This window comes from Melanotaenia boesemani, chromosome 11, assembly GCF_017639745.1.
Source record: "Melanotaenia boesemani isolate fMelBoe1 chromosome 11, fMelBoe1.pri, whole genome shotgun sequence".
Lineage (NCBI taxonomy): Eukaryota > Metazoa > Chordata > Actinopteri > Atheriniformes > Melanotaeniidae > Melanotaenia > Melanotaenia boesemani.
The window spans coordinates 13,073,853-13,093,054 of NC_055692.1; the positions used below are offsets into that span (position 1 = coordinate 13,073,853).

The 19,202-nt window shown below is 39.0% G+C and overlaps 1 protein-coding gene across 3 annotated transcripts in view; it reads right to left on the reverse strand.

The window, feature by feature from the left end:
* The window catches only part of sema6a (sema domain, transmembrane domain (TM), and cytoplasmic domain, (semaphorin) 6A), a 118,978-nt gene extending 113,201 nt beyond the window's left edge, over positions 1-5,777 (reverse strand). For all 3 annotated transcript variants that reach the window (XM_041999049.1, XM_041999050.1, XM_041999048.1), the window contains exon 1: positions 5,408-5,777. The gene's annotated coding sequence lies outside the window, so the exon portion shown is untranslated. The remainder of the gene's footprint in view (positions 1-5,407) is intronic.
* Positions 5,778-19,202: the final 13,425 nt, after the last annotated feature.

Below are 19,202 nucleotides of genomic sequence, written 5' to 3' on the forward strand. Positions count from 1 at the left end.
GAATGCGGCCGCTATGATGTCACCTGCAATCCCATCACTTCAAAGGCACAAAAGCACTTCAGTGCCATCAGCACAGAGAGTAAACGCACCCTCTCACTTCTCTCTTTGTCCCTCTGTCTCCTAATGGTAATTCCCCTGCAGAAGTCCACACATGGAGAAGGGAGTACTATACAGTGTACTTCACAATCAGGTATTATTGGGTTTCTGCCCACTGGCACCCATTGCATGCATCACTGTAAAACTGACAAGCTTTCTTTATTCTTTTTCAACCTTACTGACATGAAAGAAAATGCCCCACTGCCTGAATTTGAGAGCACTTAGACGTGTCTTCTGTGTGTGTGCACGAGAGTCTGTGTCTATTTGTGTACATGCATTTAAGTAAAAGGTTGTATGTAGTGAGAATCCCATGATTACAGTGCTGCCAGTTACCTACTCTCCAAAAAAGCTCCCGCTGGAAATACTCACAAGCAGGGTATGATGTGAAGAGACAAGGCGATAATACAACCACCACATTAGTGCAGGGTTAGCCATTAAAAGACCCAAATGAGATTATGAGGTCATATGGGAGGCACAAAGCCTAACAGACAAAACAAGGGCCACTTCTGTGAAAGTGAAAGCGCATGTTCAGTATTCCATCTGCACCGAGGGGAGAAAATCTGAGTGTAGGAAGAAAGAAAACAGGACAGCATAAGAAGCAAAAACATGAAGACAGTGAGAAAAAGCTTGAAAGGATGAGGTATTCTCTGGCTTGGAAATTTCCATAGTGGTTGATTTCCAAAATCCGTCATTGACTAACATAATAGCAACACAAAATTCAGCATGATTTACCATCAAAACATCCAACTGAGCATGAAACAGGGGGTCTGCGCCTCATCTTCCATCCAAGCTCAGTGGAAAGCATTTCCATTTTAAAGTAAGGTGAAATAACAGCAGTTCAACATACTGTGACACATCGAGAAGCTCCAACCCCACAAGTGTGCTGTTCAAAAGCTGATACCTACTGTGAAAATATTCTTCTGCTCTCTTTAGGAAGGAAAGAGCAGAGATATGGAGAGAGTTTTTTATGTATTTGTGCATGAGAGAGAAATAGAAGAGATGCTCACACAGGAGGAGATGGAGGATTTACTGCTGAGATAAAAATGGAATCCATTTTGGTTCTTCCACTCCACTGTGTGCGGGCCTGCTCGGTGTGTTAGCTCACCATTGCTCTGTCAGTCACTTTCCCCTCTTTCCTTCTCTGCTCTGCTTTCCATGTTCTACCTTTATTACGCTTCCTCCTGTCTTCCAGCAACACCTCCCTCCCTTCTTCCTTTCCTTTCCTTCCCTCCTCTCTCCCCTCCTTCTTACTCTCACTTTTCCTCTCTCTAGGCAGCCATGCACCCCAACACTGTCTCAGGTCCTGAAACTATGGCAACGGAACGAGAGAGCAAGCGCTCTCTATGATTAATAGATGAGAGATGCAGTGCCAATCGCTGGGGCCTGGGGAGGAGGGACAGATGCACTCAAACATTGCCACGCAAACATGCACATATACTCGCACAGAGTACACACCGTGAGTGCACACTCCACCCTCCACCCCACCATTAGCCACCCTCCGTGCTTTGTGGTACTATACACACAGAAAATTGGACGAGGTTTGACTAACACTACACACAGAGCATGCACACACATGTGCTATCAGCAATGATAGGGCTTGAGAAGCAAATGAAGAGGCAACAGAGTTTTCCCAATGCTTAGCATCCACATGACATACATTTCCTTATTGACTCCCAGCAAACAAACTAAACCACAGATACAACCACAGCCACAGTAGCGGATGTGGCCCTAATGAGTCCACACAGACTGTGGTCTTACCCATGAATTACAGCTCATGTCGCCACCTGTAAAAACACAACAACAGTCGGGCCACAACTAGGACATCATATTTTAACATTGCATATTTACATCATCTGATCTGTGGTGCAAGACTAGGCTCTTTTAAAGGCCAGTCATTCATCCATCACCCAGGCACTCCCACAAAGCCCCACTGCTTTTGGATTATCTCTACAAATGCATTTGCATTCCACTCCATTTTACTAATGACAGGCGACCAAACTCAGCTGTGACAAAGGTATTACCACATGGTAATGTTGCAAATATTTAAGTGAAGTAAAAATAAATAAATAAATGATCATAATAATACACCCATGATGTTTTAATCTGATTTTACATGTGGCTTCTTTTAGCATGGAACCGATTTTACTTGAGTAGCAATAGTGGGCTGGCTATCACTCTGATTCACTTCATTTTTAACAACAAAGCTTTGCCAAGTACCAACAGCCAACAACAGACACTCACTTGGTTGATCCTTCATGCTTCAGGCTTTTTTGGCACACAGTTTAAAACACGCTCAATCAATTATTCCAGCGTAGTAAAAATGAAGAGTTTTAAACACATGAATGGTTAATTCAACACAAGCAGCATAGAGTCATTTTAAGGGTTATGAATAAGTGGGAGAAAGCAGCCAGTTGTATCAGCATGATACTTAGAAACTGTAGCACTGTGTATCCATGTGGGTGTGTGTTTTGTGTGTGCATAAGACAACGAGAACAGGAACAACAAGCTGAAGCAAGTGATTAGAGAGTGATTGCATTCTCAATGAGCCATGCTGTGGATAGAGCCCACTGGACTGTTCTGGTACGTGCATATATAAATTGCCAATAGCTAAAACAAGTTCTGACTTAACCATAAAGGATGGGATGACGACAAAATAAAGTTACAGCTGAAAAAAAATGAATCTCGGTATTTACCATTCTGCCATCTCATTTCCTCCACCAAGTATTCTCAGTACATTTAAATTAAGCGTAATGGGTGAACTCAAGTTAAAATATCTTCCTGTCTCTTTTTTCACCTTCCAAATCAAAAGCAAAGACAGCTGACTGGCATACAGCTGAGCCAAGCAACATTCGTGAAGGATATTTCCATTAAAATGATGAGCTGGTCTGCACTTCCCAAACAAAGTGTGCCAAATAACCACATATACAAATGCCAGTAGGAAAGGTTTGTCATGTAGCATTAAGGCAGCATTGTTGAAGCGGCAGCAATTTAGAGATGTGGAAACTGGAAAATGGGTTAAGCATCAATGAATCACACTCAGATGAGTGAGACAGGTTTGATGCTTTCTTGTACTCTAATTGTTTTTTTAAAAAGGAAAAAAACAGCCCACACACCAAGGATGTGCATCAATAAAACATGGCTTTTATAAAATATGCATAAATACACACTCTATTGAACACTGAGTATTGACACTGACTGAATGAGGACCAGTGGTTAACAGCAGTTGGCTGGTCTCAGTGTTTATGATAGAGGGCCAATTCATTTGAACAGGACCAAAGCCATTTATCAATTATTCAGACCCGCTGCATTCAGCCAGCATCTGAATGTGTCCTTAGCTGGCAAAGGTAAATACAAACTCCCTCTGCCTCTGTCTTCCTCTAACACACACACTCACACATGTACAGAGTGACAAATTCACATCAGTCACACACAATGCCGTCCCCTTTGCTATTGTTAGGAGATCGGTGGATCAAACGGTCCACAGAGCATTGCTCCAAATACAAGCATCAACTCGGGTCGCTCTGCTGTGTTCTGCCTCTCCAAGAGGACAACAGGCAGGCTGCTGTCACAAAGGTAATCATGCTGTAATTCACGTATTTGCACCACAACATGCTAGTATATAAAGTGTTAACAGCAGGATTAGCCCTTTGGTTTGAGATGTTTTAGCCTTAATGAAACAGTGGGATATACAGCCTGTGAACCATCTCAAAAACTGCCTCCAGGAAATGCAAATGCCTTGAGGCTTATGTTGATGAGGTACAGCAACCAAAATGCTAAAACATTCTTCTTCGTCGTCCCATTTAATGTCTATTAGCCTAGCCATTGTGTTTGGCCAACTGACGGCAGGACAGATATGGTCACAGATTAAAAAAAAACCCTTGTGCAAAAGGTTGAAATATTTCCAGTCTTTTTCACGAGAAAATGCTAACTCCAGCACCCTTTCCCTTCAGAATTGGTGTGAAAAAAAATCTCTTTTTTTCATTTTTTTTTTAAGCTGATACCAGAATTACATTTCCTAAATACCATGTGCAGTTGCTGAAATTCAGCTGACAAGGGGCATATTTTGCTGTGTGCATATTTTACTGCTTCAGTTCATCCATTTCCATCATCTTCTTTTGCAAACTTCTTAATCTATAAGCTACATTTCCAAAATAAATTTTCTCAGCTTTTCCCAGTGCCCCTAGAGGAATATTTTTTTGGAGAGGAGAGGAGAGGAGAGGAGAGAAGAGGAGAGAAGAAGACAGGAGAGGAGGCAACCGTTGGAGTAACTGGGTGTTGGCAGAGGGGCTGGTGGATGTGGTCCTCTCTTCATGCTTTTATAAAAATAATGTGCAGCACCACTTCATCTAACAGCAAATTCACTTCTGACACCGGTGCTCCTGCATTAGCTTGATCCTTTTGGATAGAAGTTATTGTTACCAATCCTCATAACTTAAAATCCCTGAACACACCATACCCAGTGTGTCCATGCGTTTATGTGTGAGAGAAACAGTGAAAAATTGGTAGTCGGCAAAGTATTAACTCCCTTAAGAAAAATGAAAACGTGAAAATAAAACCAATAATTAACGTCAGGTCTCTCTGATTAGAGATTTATGAAAAAGATCGACAGTTGAAAAGCAGTCAGCATCATTATCCTTCTCTGTAAATTATGGTTTTAATTGTAAATTAATGTGAACATAAATGGCAACTGAAAATCCGTCATGCACTGTGAAACTTGTGCTGTGCGTTTTCTAAAACAAATCAGGCGTTTGTTAACAAGCGCATTTTAGTCCAATTATCTTTTTTGTTCTTTCTTTCTTTTTGTTTTTTTGTAACTTTATGAAATCTAAACGAATATAATAGAAAAACATTAATTAGAAGAAGGACAACCATACTAAAAGTTCGGACAAGCGCCTAATTTTAAACACCATTCATGTACCTGCTAAGAGGAATAATTGTTTAGCTTGTGTTTACCTTCGGTGTGATCCCAAATAGGTCCTCGGAGACTAGCACTTCTTTATTCCATATGAGTAAACAGCAGAAAAAGGATTACGCACGGAATTCTGTTCTGTTTACATCGGCAGAGACTATTCATCTTCAAGGAAACCACCGAAGTTTAGCTTTTAATTTAGAATTGACAGCTTATCATTTATAAGTTTTAAAATGCTTTATAAATACGTAAGATAAAATTAAGTAAATAAAGTAACCCCCAAATGAAGCTTGTGCACTTGTCGCCCGGCAGCCTGACTGTACAGAATTACAAGCCTCCGTGGCTGGAGAAAGGCTGGTACAGGCAAGCGCATAAAGTTTGAAATAAACAAAGAAATCTTACCTTCAGCTCATGAATGGATATGCCTTGGAGTATTTCTATAGCTCTGCCTTTTAGTAATCCATTAGATTTGTCTCTTACAGCAGTTCAGATGGGACTCGATTTAGAATAACAATACGAGCGCTACTTTTCTCTTGCGCTTCTTTTTGTTACATGCCGCGCTCAAATCACACCACTTCAGATCGGAATATCCATCGGAAATCCACACTAAACAGACAGGGAAAAGCGATGTTTTAGTTATTAGATTCCCCCTCAGGTAAACTGAACAAACGGAACCAACCGGGTGTCCCAGAACTAGCTACGTAGCTGTACGCAGTCCCTTCCACAAAAGCCGACGGTCATCCTATTTGGAGATGAAGCTTCTTACCAGACTGGAGCGGAGCGCGGCGAGCCCAGCTGTCACCCACCCGCTACGCACGCACACACGCACACACCCTCTCACACATATAGGGAGGAGCTACGGATAAGGAACGGGAGCTATTGTGTCAATGGGTGCCAGTTATGGACAACTGTATTTCTATTTTTACGCAGCGGCATTTCAGAGGAATGCGCGTCGGAGAGAGGAAGCTTGAGCGCTATTAGTGTCAACACAGGGAGAAAAAAAAAAGACAAAAGAAAGAGGTTGTTTGGAATTTGATTAAAATGCTCTCTTGGCTCTGATCGTGAGAGATGCAATTTGTTAATTCGGAGATGCAAAAGACATGCGACCGCACACATTACCGCACTGTGTGTGTAAATCGGAATGTAATCAGGTTCAAAGACTCTCTTGTCTCAGGACCGCCCTTCCCTCCCTGGTGGTCCTTCCTGGTGCCGGGGTTAATACGCAAACACGCGCACGCACACAAAAGCACTGCTTTGCCGTTACTGTGATTTTACAAATGAGCCTTTACTTTATTTGGCATTCGTCTCATCGGAGGGGCCATCAGTTAAAATCTGAAAACAACATGCAAAGTTCAAAAAGTTGTTGCCTAGATTTATGGTACATTTACCGTCTGATGTCAGTGATGCATGCGCCACATGCTTTCTCTTACATGCACACCTATAACTCAGCCAAAATCAACATAACTTTCCTAGAATTAAAACTGTAAGCCTGAAACAAAGCACAAACATAACTGCTTACACATGCTTTTAAAAATACAGCCACAGGCTCACACACCCACATGGACACCTAGATCATACTGTACATATCAACACATTCTATTGTTGACATATCAACCCTGAGGGAAGGAAGCTATTATCATAATAAAATAAAAAGCCACCTGTGAAAGTAGCACGCGTTTGTGCAATTTTTGCACATAATTGTACTCCAGAGCAGGGAACTGTCACTACTGCTTTCTTGTCAGAATATACAGTAGAATACACTACCTCCATAGGACCAATGCCAAATATCCTCCAGTATAAACTAATGTGCACCTTTGCTTCTGATCCTCTAATTTGGGGAAGTTAAAAAAAATAAAAACTTTATTAAAATTTTACTTGAAAATACTCAGATAATTAGAGATTAGTGTGCATTTCATTGGGTTTACTTCCTGAATAACAAGCACATTGTATACATGTCTTCTTACAGTATAATGTGCAGCTAATTTGTTCAATCTCATTAAAATTCTGTATAAAAAATGTCTGTTTGAGGGCAGGTTGTGTTGTTGCTGACACAGGTGAATCAAAACAGACTCAAAACACAAAATAAGATGAGAAATGCATTTCATCTGCTAGAATCAGTAGTAGTGCAATTTCTTCAAGTTTCAAACCAAATAAAACTACATGCAATTCTTCTGTTTTTCACAGTGTGTCTTTATATTCTTTAATCTTTAACTCACTTGCTCTCACACACTCTCACACACACTTTGAAGTGGAGTAGTGTGGGTGGCAAGCAGAGTATAATTCCAGCTCAATGATGTCAAGATGCTCACCAGTTAGTTTGAACTCTGGAAATATGCTCTTGTCAGAGCTTATCTCGCTTATCTTGCTAAAGTTGTCCCAGGTGCCTTAGGACTCAGTGTGCAGAGGAGAGGCAGTTAAAATGGAGCAGCTATCAGCTCAGATTGGGACAAGCAGCAGGCACACAAACAGCAATTCTTCAGGGATTCAGCTGAAGACTTTTTTTCCCCTGACTAAACAATTACAGCTCATATACACTTTCTTCTCTCCAGCCTGTAGAATCTTATCTAAAACTTTACCTTCCAAACATCACAGAAATCTTCTGGCTACTTGACTGGCTTACAGTAATGTCTTGCAACTTGCTGGCCTGGAAAGACCCTTGAAAGATAGAAACTACCTTTAGTGTGTGGCACAAACATTTCATAGCAGCAGTTTCCTTTGCTTCTGACATTTCACCTCTCTTCTCCTGTTTTCCTCCTATTATTAAGAACAATGCTGTAAGTATATAGCAGTCCCTACATAACAGTAGGAAAGCTAACACAAGTAGAGGCCCTGCTTTCAAAATTCAGCTTAAAACAGAATTACAGGCACTGTAAGGAAATCACTGCTATGAGATTATTTATTACATTTTTTAATTTATTAAAATTGTTATAGCAGTATGTTACAGGGCAACATTAAGCCAGTTTTTATTGCTTTATAGGCAGCTCAACAGATGGGGTTTTCTAGCAAATCTGGCTCTTTCCGTTGGGTCACAAGTTACACCTCAGGGGTCATGAGATGGTTTATTAGAAATAAAAGTAGAATAAACAAAGCTCTGTTGTGCACATTAGTATGACTTTTTTGTTATGTAATCAACACATTGTGGTGTCAAACTTTTCTATTAATGTAAGCTTAAGGGAGCATCTTTCCTTTGTGGAAAGGCAAACAACTCATGAAGAATAGAAATGCCACAAGGGGCTCTAACTATATTCTGCTATGTCACTTTAAAACTGTATTAACTGCACATGTCAGTTAGTTAAGATTAAAAAGCGTTATTTTCCTATTCAATATTGTAAATGGAGGAAAATGCGCATGCAACATATATAAATATGTCAAACCCTTTATGCTGATTCACAAAAACAACTGCACTGGGATAACATAATGTTTAGTGACAAATGTTTTTGATAATACATCAATAAGTCTAAAAAAAAAAAAAAAAAAAAAAAAAAACTATTGACAGAACGAAATAAACTTAAGCTTTGACATTTGTTAGTTACCTGAATACTAAGAGGTAAATAGACAGAATGTGAGGAGTTCATCTGACCTCAAACTAACCATGATACCAGTCTGATGGCATCTGTGTGAAGCAAACCCAAACCACAGAGGCCCAACACCACAGCCCACAGGGCCCACAGGATCAATGGCTGATATCACAATTACATACAGTCCTAAATACCCACAGATGGTCTTTATCCATGAACACTGACTGGATCCTTATCATCCTTTTTTGGCAGGTTAAAAAGGACCCACTCATTATAAGGAAGGTGATTATAATAATTATAATATACAGTTCTTTATGAAAGTATTATAACACGAACACTAGTGCTCAAGTTTAACTTAAGCAGATGTAAATTTTGTTAGTTTTCCCTAAAAACTGTATTTGAGTGAAATATCCATTTGTAAATTAATCATGTTTAAATAAAAAAAAACATTATAATAAGGGAAACACAATTAAATACATATTTCTACTGGAAAAAATCCACATATAGAAATAAAAAAGCTGGTTCAGGCCGCCCTTTTGTGTCAGACTTGGTCTTGTGTAGCTGTGCTTTAATGTTACATTACGGTGTAGGTAGGTGATTTCATGTCTATAAGCCTGCTGAGCTGAGTGTTGGGTCAGCTGGGTCAGTGGAGGTGCATCATTTGTTAAAACTACCTTTCCTGCTGCAGGCCAACTTGCAATGGTTGCTGCTCACCTGTGGATCATAGACAGCTTAAACAGAACCCAGGCCTAATTACAGAGGTAAGGTTGTGCTATTGCTGGTCAGACACCAAATCACTCTGCTACGGCTCTCTGTGCATACTGCAATCTTTTTGTTTTCCCCAAATGGTGTGAGGTGGAAAATAGTAGATATGTGGTTACATCTAAGTGCTGATTACTAACCCTTTCCATATGTGAATTTCAGGGCATATCTGCATTCAAAGAGCAGACTGTGTTCAGCTGTTTCCGTCATCGTATAATTGATATGCACTTGTGGGTCATGCTGCAAACAGACAGGAAAGTGGGGATTATAAGGATCTAGTCTAACTCTGGTGAACAGCTACAGGCTTGAAAGTGATACTGTTGAATTTTAGAAACACTGTCAAGGTTCAGAACACTACATGGCAGCACTTACAGGAGTTGATATTTTTTATGCAAAATGATTAGATTTCTAAGTGTTTATAATAAGTTTATAATGTATTTAGATTGCAACTTACAACCATTTGCATCAAGAAGAATAATTAGTATAGTATCTAATGCAAGGTTGGAAAAAATGTGTCAAAAACATAAAACTAATATTTAATTTGCATAGAACTAAATATGTCTTTGCACTTATTTGCATAGTTTAATTCATCTCCCCCAGAATGTTATTCCTATAATCAATGCATGAAAAATACTCATTTGATCATTCTTATATTTGTTTGTCACTTTGCTCTGAGGCACTGTAATATTGGCATTTTTGTCCAACTGTTTTATGAAATAATGCAAGAATCAGCTAAATGAAAGTATCGTTTTGGAAATGTTTTAGCAAGCTACAGATTAGACTTGATGAGTCCAATATAATGTGCAGTTTAAATATCTGTAAATGTTTACCCATGCATATTCTCACTCATCCGTCGTTCATCTGTGAAAATGGTTGTTTGAAAACAGAGGAATAAAATAACTGCAAAACTGCAGCATAAATAGTGAAGTGCTCCCTGTTTTACTCAGACATTTTGATCAATGGTCTGTGTATGCAGGTGTAACAGCTGTAATTTAGCACTTAGGCTTGATGGGAGGGGGGATTATTTAGCTGTTGCTCCTGTGTTTTCTCACTCTAAAACCACTGAGCGGTTTCTGGCTCAGGTTCATCAAACAATATTAAAACTGAAGCTGATCTGTAGAAATGGAACGGTATCACTCTGGTAAACAGTCATAACTGGGGTAATTAATTGTGATTTTTTTTTCTTATAGGACCTGTGCAATTTACTAATTATTTCATGGGCTACCGTTCAAAAGGATGGCTGCATTGCAATAATAAAATCAGAATCATCTCTCCAGAATCTAGTTAGAAGTAGATCCATGCAAAATTGTTATGATTTGTGCTTTTAACATTTTATACTAAACCAGCACGTGCAAACAAACCACATGCAGAAGTTGTGTTATTTAAAAGCTAAATTTGGCTACTAGGTGATGTGCACATTGTCCTCAAAAACTGAGGCAGTGATAGCACATGCAAAACTCAGGCAATTTGCATGTGCATGTGACAAATAAAACACATTTTGTATCTTAAATTTAAGCCTTCAAGCCCTTTGCCTGTATAACACATAATAAAATCAGTCTATTTCTTCAGCCACAAGGTCCATTTGAATACTTTTCTCAAAGAACATGGAACAACACTTGTGAGGTTTGTTAAGATGTGTAAATATCAAAATTATGTGCTACTGGTGAAGAATGATGGTGGCAAATAAAACAAACGTAAAAAGTTTCAAAGCAAGTTTCAGGTTTGCATAAAAAACTCTGATTAAGTGAAATAGAACAAAATTAGGGAGTTATTATTACAGAAAGTTCAGGCGAAGCCTCGACAACGGCCATTTTGGTAGTTTGGTACAATATGTTTTTAAAGTCCTCTAATTGGGGGAACTCCACTTTTAAAAGGTTAAAGGTTGAGAAAAGTCAATAGTAAAACAGATGGATGTATTGCTAAATGTTTTGGTGAAGTATTATTAAATACTTGTCAAATTAGAAAAAGTGGCCCATATTGTTAATACAATTTGACAATGGATGCCACTGTAGATTTGTCTTTTTACATATCTGTGCATATTCAAAAACATATGATATTTGCTATCCAGAGAATGCTGGTTTAGTCATATTTAAATGAAGACTTGTAGTTACAAAGAGGTTAACTGATTGTTCTTTATAACATTCAGATTCATGGCTTTCTGAAAGGATCAGTTCTCTGCAGATGTGTAAAGATTTCCTTTTGATTTTGTTTTAAAGTTTGAAAGATGACTTGTCTATGGAGTCAAAAAACTGAGGTTTATTCTAGTAAATCTTGCCCACTTCCATTTCTCATCACCTAATTTTATCCATTAGCAGTTACTACCATTCATAGTCCAAACCAAATCTCATACAAATCAATTCAGAAATTTACACGATATAAACATTTTGCACTTGGAGTGTCCCCTAGTGGTGAAACACAATGTGCTTGGTGTGTAACTAAACTATTTTAAATTTGGTTTTTGGCTTTAAGGTAGATATCTTTTTATGTTAATAAGTTACAACAATTATTTGACTTTATTTTAAAATATTTCTAAAAAGACTGGCTTGTACAATCAAAATAGATGGACACAGTATAATTTCTTTGACTACTTAAGATCATTTAAGTCTCTTGAAAATAGTCAGTTTTTTTAAGATTTAATCTACTTTTTGAAAAGACTTACAAAAAGAAAGTATAAAAGCATATAAGCAAAGGTAGAAAAAACATATTTTATTTAATGTATACATTATCTATAAACTACATGAAACTTGAAAAAGATGCAGATAAATTCAAATTATGAACCATTGTCTAGCAATCTAACATTGCTTGGCCAGATGCACTTCCTGTATATCATTTCCTCTACAACATCTCTATTCAACACGTCACTGACTGAGTATCAGTTTCTGTGTGAAGGCAGAAGTGTAAAAAAAACAGAGACTGTCAAATGAATGAGATCTTTATTAGTTGTCACATGCATCAACTCAATAGCATTATGACCCATGACTCATTGTTAGTTTATAGCATGAAAATCCAGTAGTCCTGGCTTAGACTAGTTTTAATCTCAGACTACATGTTGACCTTAAAGTTTCTTCTTTGTCTGTGTTGTGCTGTTGCAATTTCATCATGTCGACACTATCTATGAGCAGGCATGTTGATATCTCCCAAAGTATTCCACACTGCCTTTTCTGTGATACCGTTCCCACTACAGGTGCCTCTAGGACCATATTTTGTCATGCTTACACACACAGACAGACTCACAAGATGAAAACGGAACCAGCTGCAGCATCATAGCTGGTTTAAAGCTGTGGTTCTGCTGCCCCTGAGCAGTAGAATAATGATCGTCACATACCTGAAAGTTAGCGCTCACTGGGAGATGTCACAATTCAAATGCATTCCTAGAGGCTGTATGTGTGCACTTTTGCACGTTAACACACACATGCCTGCACACCTTCCAATAACAAGCCATCAGTAAGTGTTACAGGAAATGCAGGCAAAGTTACAAAGAGCATTCACATTTTTAACAGCACCCACCTGGCAGGTAACACCCACACTTTCTTAATAGGTCTCCAAGAAATTTCTATCCAACTTTATGTTTACTATCTTCTATTTTCCTCTCAGTCAAGCAGCACAGTTAGGTTTATGAAACTGATTTGTATTTAAGAAGGGCTTCTGCAATCTCGTGCAACAATTAAAAATTTCAGTTGTTTAATATTATTTTTACCTGTTAACATGGGAGTGTACACACGTGTGAATGAATCCAATGGTTTAATATTTTTGACAATCATTAATTAAAGTTAACCTGCAGACATAAGCTTTATTCTGCATGTTGACTGGTCCTGCTTTTATTAGACTTTTTAGGCATTTCTAATCAAAAGGGAGTTGCCATTATCTATGACCCATGGTCTATGATACTGTTGCTGAATGTGCCGTAATATGAAAATACAGTTACATATTGATGTAGTTTTCTCCATTTTTCTACCTAACTGAGCAGAAATTCTATAATGTAGTAAATAAGCTGTCAGTTGATGCCAAAAATATTAAAAGCCCTATTAGCAATTGGCTCTGGCTGTAAGTCAGACATATGTGTCAGCAGATAACCTGTGATGGCATGGCTGAGGAAGGTACAGTAATAATGTACCGAAAGACACACACTCACAGACACACAGGAGCCGGCTGGGCTCCGCCCCAGCCAGCTTCAGTTTCCTCTGTGCATCCAGGTTTGCATGAAAGCCATGAATAAGTCAGCATTTCTGCATGATAGGTCTGTAACTAGGAGTGACAGTTAGAGAGCATGGTCTTTAGAATCTCAGATGGGATTCAGTGTGTGTATGTGTGTGGTGACGGGTGCAAGGCTGAGAGCTTGTGCATGTGTGTCCCCCCTTCCCCAACCCATCCGCTTCACAAATGGATGTCATGCTGCTGATGAGGCCTGAAAGTGAAGCTGTTGACGTCAGCAGCAAATGGAGATGTGAGGTGATGAACTACTCAGGGTTCAGGTAAATGAAACGGGTCATCAAAGATCCAATTGGTAAAATTTTAATTTAACTATGGATATTAACCTTTTTTTTCTTTAGTGGAATCATCATGGATTATCTTTTGCAGACGTCTTTGAGGACAAAACCCAATCACCAAGCTTTTCAATTTCAATAAAGCGGGAAAGAAGAAAAGCACTTCACAGTCTATGTTCACAGGCATTCCAGTGTCATATATAGGTCAAGACTGATGCAATAAAGATGTGTGTCATTGCACTGCATTCTGTAAATTCAAATGTTGAATAGCTGTTTAAATAGGCTGGCACTAATTCTTTGGCCCTGCTCCTAAAGGCTCTGTTCTCACAATCAGCCACAGCCCAGTCACAGCACTAAGCCTGACAAACAGGACAGGCCAAACAAGCCCCGTCTCCTACCAGTTTGTGAGTTCAGTTTCCTCTGTGGCCGCTTTACTGCTCTCTTCCCAAATAAGTCTATATCAATGTCAGATGTGTTATCGGTATATGATGTCAGTTGACAGTATCTTTATCTTTAGTTGACAGTACTGGTCTTACTTGTTAGAAAATGAAAGCACATAAACAACATAAATATTCATTTCAGACAATGATATTATAAAAAGGTCATTTTTTAGTATGATCATCTTGTGTATACAAAACGGAACCGAAACAATAGGATCAGCTAGATAAGACTCAGTCTTGCACACGCCCCAAAAACCTGATACCAGTTTGTTCCTACCTTGTCATTTTGGAGATGCTCTCACCAGTTTTCTAAGTCCTTAAAACACTTTGGGTCAGGTCTTTGCACCCATATCCAGGATGTTAATTACAAGAACTAACTATTCACAAAACACCTGTCACAGTATCTGATATAAAGCATTGTTGTGAGATAATCAGTGTAAATTCCTTCATCTGCCAGACCTCATTATGCTTTCCAAGTAGCATAGCTGACCTTTGTCTCCTTCCTCTGTCTACATGACCAAGCAAGATATTTGTGTACAGTACAGTGTACCTTGTTGCACCTATGAAAGCATATCAGGTGTTGAGGAAAATTGATTTTATGAAAAGGTAATGCTGCCCAATGCAGCTTCTCTCTGTAGAACTACAATGGCATATGCAGACAGTCTCTTGACATTGCATATTTTTATTTCTATCTTCATCCTAGCCTATTGATTCAGAGCCCATCGCAGATCCAGGTTTGACTGGAGTGTCTCATTTTTCTCCCAAAGCCCCAACTTGAACTTCACCTTGAGTATTGCAGCTGATTTAATGACATGTACACACAACCCCTACTGAATAAGTCATCCAGACTCTACTTACACCCCCATCGGGCTCATCTATTTTTCAGTCTGGGGATTTTTGTCGCTCTTTCTCAATGCCACTCAGCCTGTATGTCCATGTTTCTTTGTCTCTGTCTTTTGTTTGGGTGTTAATAGTATTTTATAGGTTTTTAACATAATCTGGTATTATCGCTCTTATTTCTTGTGTAGCCCTAATGGATTGCTTGTATTGAATTGTTTTTATTTGTGGCTGGTTGGGGTAAAGTGGCTTGGATCCATGTAACAGTAGGAGGGAACAGAATTGAAATTGGGCTTCGCCTTGAAAAACCACAGGAACCACATTTACTGCAGACCTTGCTAACAGCTGGATAACTTCTCCCATTGATGCTGACGGTCCAAACAGTTTGCTTTCTGCGTGTCATCTCTTGATGTATTAAAGTTAGCCATTTTATCCTCAGCAGTGCATCACAAGCATGCTTAGATACAAAATATGTTCTTTTTTCTTTTCTTTTTTTAGCGTCATCTGAGAATTAATGCCATTATGATCAAACACAAAGTTCCTACACAGACAGGCTTTTTGCTTTGAACTGTTAAATGATTGATGGGTAAGATAAAAGTGAATGTAGGTCACTGTGGGTGAGGGTCGACAGAAGCAGCATCAATCAGATGGGGATAATAACCAGATATCGTGGAGGATAATGGCCTAACCAGAGTGGTTACAGGTAAATTCAGAAGCTATAATTCAACAATTTTTATTTAGTGACTTGTTTAACAAATAGCAGTGAGGGGTTCAATATCCACTTAAATGAGCAACTGCTTATGTGAAGATGACAGAAAGTTCATTGTTATTGTCAAAAGCAGCTTTGAACCTTTTAAACATGAACTGAATTTGAACATATGTGAGTAGAGTTTATTATGACAGAATGATGTGTTTCTCATCTGCTATATGTCTCCACACAGAATCAGATTTTATATCACATCCTGTTTGAGAGAGATGAACCCCTGTTTTATGATTTCTCCCTAAGTCATGTAAAAATATTATTGTCTTATCATTAAGCAAGTTCACTTTGCATTTCCTCGGGCAAAAATAGGCTTACAGAAATGTATTTGCAGTCAAATAATCAGATGATACAGAGCTGCAACTCAGAAACACAAGGAAAGGTTGAGTGCTGCCCTGCTTACATGGAAAAATATACAAAGGTGTTTACAGCTGTGTGAACTTCCAGTCAAATAAGAAAGATGCAAATCAGCTACTTCTAGCTTTGACTAGGATTATGAGACACACAGCCATTGCTAAAATATTGATCCATCATGCTTAAATATTCAAGTGTTTTTTAAAAAGTGAATTAATTTGCTTTGTATTGATGCAGCTCTGCTAATATGGAGAAACAAAATTCACTTTAAACTCACATGACACAGAAAATGAAGACATCAAACTGTCACCTCTGTTGCTCATTTTAGTCAATACCCATACATTATTCTGTTACAGAGCATTGTTGTGTATCATGAAATAGTTATGATGACATAACATCTATATTGCATTACCACTTGCCCCAGATTTCAGCTGCATTTTTGACACACTTTAGATGGCATTGGACTCTCTGTTCACATCCTCTCTTACTAAAAAAAAATAAGCTTAGATTCTCCCCTGAAAGAATTTGATTTAGTTTCTAGCCTGTCTGTGAAAGTACTGGGTGTATATCTCTGATGCAATCTAGAGATCAGCTGCCGACTCAACAAAAACTTGCAGGAGGCGGGGCTTTTCGAATCTGTGTCTGTGAGAGAAAAGGACAGAAGGAAATTGAGACTGATGCTGGGTTATCAAAAGAGCAAAAAGACACAAATAAAAGGCAAAGACAGGGGAGAATTGGGGAACAGATGGAGGGAAAAAAGATGTGAAAATAATAAAGGCAGAGTCAGACAAGAAAAAAAGGAGTGTTGAAGGCCATAAAAAGCTGAAGCTGGTGTCAAGAGTGAAGGGTGAAGAGAGAAACGGGAAAGTCCTGTTGTCAGCACAGAGAGGACGGCAGGTGATGGAAGGATAATGACAGAGGGAGGAGCTCGCCTGACCCCTCCTGACCCCCTTCTGGATCCAGCTGCTGGGAAGAGTTGAGGGAAACGGGTGCAGCAGCAGTCCTAATGTGATGGGATATCCTGCCCACTAACCCCTCTTCCTCTGATGGTAATGTCTGCTCCTATCGTTTCACAGTCACCTCTGCAGGATAACTGTGCTCAAGAGCTGCACAAACACACAGGAGATACACTCACCAACACTTTGCGCAATGACGCACACGTTCACATGCACGCACACACCCACAGATGGATAGACCACGTGCTGATGTACGCAGGCCTTCACACATGCTGCCAGCCAAAAACACACACTCAGATAAACACACCTCCAGTTGACTCAATGTTCACAGCCAAGGACGCTTTCATTCCGGTCACTGCTTTACGCAGAAATGAAGGACAGCGCTGAAATTATAGAACAGAGGACATGAGCCGAACACAGAAAGTCTGCCAGAGACAGCACCAACAAAAACAATATTATCATGCAGAGCAGTGTTGTTTGGTCAACTGGGCACAAACCAAACTCTTCATCCATTTCAGTGCTGTTTTGGCACATATAAATCCAGATGAAAGTTTATCACTTCGAGAGGTTTTAAAGAATACTCAAAATCAAGCTCAGAAAAGAATATTTAACATTCTGTGATTACCGAAGCCAAGCGCTAAGTGGCAAGTTACCTCAGAAGAGTTCTTGTTCTATCTCCTGTTACACTCCATTGTGGTCAGTTACTCATGTCCCATCAGACAGCAAAGTTCAGCAACTTGTGGGTATTTTTCCTCCTGTGGAAAAACCCACAACCCACCCTCCCCATCCACACATGAAACATCAAAGCATGGCCACACTGAAACTTCAAGCCCATTTTGGCATTGCCCTCCTACCTCCAGATCCAGTAATTACAGCTCATACAAGACATCAGCATTATAACTCGTCAAACCACTGTATAATAATACCACAAAGCACTTCAAAGAGACAACTCACATTTCAAGGGGAAAATAAAAACTCATGGATTATGCATTTGCAGGGACTGATTCAACCTTCCCGAGCAGTTGGGGCTCAGTTCGTGTTAACTGGAGCAAGACCCAAAACTTGATAATTAAGACTTATGCGAGTTTAACTTGAAAATAAATATTACATGATTGTTATGGCTAAGCAGGCCAGCTGTGTGTGTGTGTGTGTGGGGGGGGGGGGGGGTCACCAGCCTGTATATTTCTCCCATAACAATAGGATTATGCAGCAGCCAACTGTGAATATAGACAGTGAAGTTAAATGGAAGTGCCTTAAAAGTTAGGAGAATGAAGCCAAAGCAAAACCGATAAGGATTTTTAAAATATGTTTCAATACTGCCCTCTTGTGTCTCATTCTTTTTTTAAGTATTTCTTCTTCTGTTTTCCTCACCCAAACTACACATCAAAAATCATGAGTTTGTAAAAATAATGAGCCAGACATTTACTTTTTTTTCCCCTCATTTATACATCTTAAAAAGATAATTACCATCAGGTGGTTGGTGTGACAGAAGAGGGTGCAAGGGCTAAGGAGACATGGAGGCAGATGATCCTTAGTGATGGGATCGCAAAGGGGAGCTTCGAAAAACAAGAAGTAAAAGAAAAAAGAAGTCCATACAATACAAAACAACTAATACAAATACAAAATAAATTTAAAATCAAGCATAGAAAATATAATCATAAACTACACATAATGGGACGCATATCCTAAGAGTTCTTTCCGTGAGACTTTACCTGTAGTCTGTAATTCATTACTGCCCTTTGATATTTAGACCATGGTGTAACTTTAGACAGATGGACAGTACATGTGTGTGGGTGTGATTTTACACCTCTATCAACAGACAGCACATTTAACTAGCAGCAATACATTTAAAATCTACATGTGTTAAGAGTGAAGATGGTGATATTTAACTTGGCTTTGCTGTGAAGTTAAATGTTTATTAATGCCGTTACCTACTTCCTAACTGGGAAGTCAACAATTTCATCAACACTAAATGTGGCAAACCTTCCTTGATGTCACTAACATGTCACTTCTTGTGATATGTTAGTGACTGTAAAATGTGAAAAATGACTGTAGCACTTCTTTTAATTAGTCATGAAGATGTTCG